The following is a 2,119-nucleotide window of genomic DNA, read 5'->3' as shown; positions in this document are numbered from 1 at the left end:
GAACCTCCAGGGGGGCTTATGTGGCACTACAGCGGGGACCCACATGGGCTACCCGTTTCCAGGCGCACATCGGCTAGCCCATGCCAGCTCACATTGGCTAATCCATGCCAGGCCCACATTCCAAACCCTCAGCTTTCGCTTCCCAACCGATTTTGCTGGGGACAATCTCTCCCCCGCGCCATTTGTTCTCCCTATTAGAGACCCGATTACTGAGCGTAGCAGTCATTCTTTTCCCATTATAGCCCCCTCGGTGTGCGCTATCATTTGTCCATAGGACCAGAAACGCGAGCTCTGATGCAGGCCTGGAGAGGTCTATTCGACATGGATGGATGGAAAACTCAGAGGTGGGCTCGGTGGCTGTGCCACAACACGGTCTAAACCACCCGTCTTCGCCATGCAGGTTTTCTCGCCGATGATCATCTGCGTCATGCTCCCTGCAGCCTTTTGCGGTTCCTGGGTGACAGCAAACGAAAGTGCACCCATGCGCAGTGCAAATAGTGGGACATTCTGCGCTGCACCTACTGACGCCCCCGCACCTGTGCTACTGACTCAAGCAAACTGGACCCTTGGACTCGACTGGAAAGCCCCATCGTCAGCGACATTCTACGGACAGTCTATAAAAGAGCAGCAACCGACGCCAGCACTCTGTGGGCTCGGTGGCTGTGCCACAACACGGTCTAAACCACCCGTCTTCGCCATGCAGGTTGGTAACCATCTGAGTTTATTCTCAAAGAAAACTAGCAATTACTTTTTGGTACAGCTCCCGAGCCCCCAGTGTTGCCTTGTTATCTGTGTCGAGTGCTTTAATGTTGTTCTGTCTCTTCTGCTGTTGTGCGGTGACATTGAGAGCAACCCTGGCCCCGATAAGCTCGACACTATCCTTAGCGAACTAAAGAAGGTGTCTTCTAGCCAGGCAGAGTTAGTGAATGAAGTGCAGGGGCTTAAGGGTCAATTGCTCTCAATGGACCAGAAAATGTCTAATTTGACCGTACGCCTCAGTGCTCTAGAAACCCACTGTGAAAATCTACCCACACTCCGTTCAGATCTAGAGGCAATGCAGACCACAGCAACCGAGACTGCTCGCCTAGTTGGTGTACTAGAGGATCGCCTTGACGACGCGGAAAATCTCTCCCGACGCAACAACCTAATCTTCTATGGTTTGCCTGACACTAACCCTTCTGAAACATACTCGCAGTCCGAGGACCTAATAATTCGTCACTGCTCTGAACACCTCGACACCCAGCTAAGTGCAAATGATATAGAACGTGCCCATCGCCTCGGACGCCACTCTGAAGACCGGCAACGCCCGGTCATCGTTAAATTTATATCCTTCAAAACTAAGGAATCAGTTCTTTGAAAAGGTCCGAAATTCAAGGATACCGGTTATAGCGTCGGTGAGGACTTTTCACGTCGTGTCCAAAATTGCCGAAAACACCTTGTGGCTTTTGCCAAGTCAAAGTCTGCGTCTTTTTCCCTGAGATTCAAAACAATGCATATTGGCCCAAAACGCTATATTTTTGATGAATCATCTCAGTCCGTACAAGAGATATCGTAACAATCAACTAATCTTTCCCGGTCATCACGATCTTCCCGGCCTACTCCTCGTGCCAACTTTCCATTATCGGTAATCTTTACTAACATTCGCAGCTTCCTGCCGAAACGTGATGTCGTGTCAAATCTTGTAGCATCATCAGGCAGCAATCTGCTCGTTCTAACTGAAACATGGTTGAATAACGACATCACAGATTCCGAGATATTGTTCGACATGCCTGATTTTCGTCTTTTTCGCGCTGATCGAAAAGATGCTCGGGGGGAGGAGTTCTGAGTGCAGTCCATGAGCAGTTTTCTTGTTCTAGCATTGAAGTCACTTCAGACTTAGAAATTCTATGGATCATGTGCCGGGCATCCCCATTGACAATATTAATTGGTGTGTGTTATAGACCACCTCGCAGCAGTCCTGACTTTCCTCGCAAACTTCACAATATTTTAAATAACATGGTTTCCAAGCACCCTAAAGCACACATCCTCCTGTTTGGGGATTTTAACTACCCCAATATCGACTGGCATAACCAGTCTCGGCCTATAGCCAGTCAAGAAGAGTCAAAAGAATTTATAGACG

The 2,119-nt window shown here is 49.1% G+C and overlaps 1 pseudogene; it reads left to right on the top strand.

The window, feature by feature from the left end:
• The first annotated feature begins 394 nt into the window (after window positions 1-394).
• Window positions 395-1,555, top strand: LOC149325411 (uncharacterized; annotated as a pseudogene).
• Window positions 1,556-2,119: the final 564 nt, after the last annotated feature.

This window comes from Amblyomma mixtum, chromosome 10, assembly GCF_055824585.1.
Source record: "Amblyomma mixtum isolate Tamu chromosome 10, ASM5582458v1, whole genome shotgun sequence".
Lineage (NCBI taxonomy): Eukaryota > Metazoa > Arthropoda > Arachnida > Ixodida > Ixodidae > Amblyomma > Amblyomma mixtum.
The sequence above is the reverse complement of the archived record's forward strand: the minus strand, read 5'-3'. Positions and strand labels throughout refer to the sequence as shown.